Genomic DNA, 411 nt, shown 5'->3' with positions numbered 1-411 from the left:
AGTGTACCCTGTGATATCAACCTGCTGAAAGACCCTTATGTTGACTTGAATATTCCTTTGGTGGATGAAAAAAGAATAGCTCTGATTTTTATTGGATTTTTTTTGTTTTGGAAATATTCAAAGACATTATTTATTATCAAATGTTTTCATTTTGTACAGTGCTGTATGTTTACAATAATTAGAGAAGCCTTAAATTATATTGTAAAAATAAAAAATGTGAAATTGAAAATGGTGAAGTTTCACCACTATGGATTTTTGAAGGCTGATATCAGTATTTTTGCATTGAAGGTGACTGTTGTGCTCATACTCGATCCAAGTGGTTCTCAAAATGGGGTCCAGGGACGCCCAGGGGTCCTTGAGGGGTTTCCAGGGGGTCCTCATCCAAATGGGTAATCATTTATTTTCACTAGA

Source organism: Poromitra crassiceps (assembly GCF_964638095.1).
Source record: "Poromitra crassiceps genome assembly, chromosome: 23".
NCBI classification, from domain to species: Eukaryota; Metazoa; Chordata; class Actinopteri; order Beryciformes; family Melamphaidae; genus Poromitra; species Poromitra crassiceps.
The sequence above is the reverse complement of the archived record's forward strand: the minus strand, read 5'-3'. Positions refer to the sequence as shown.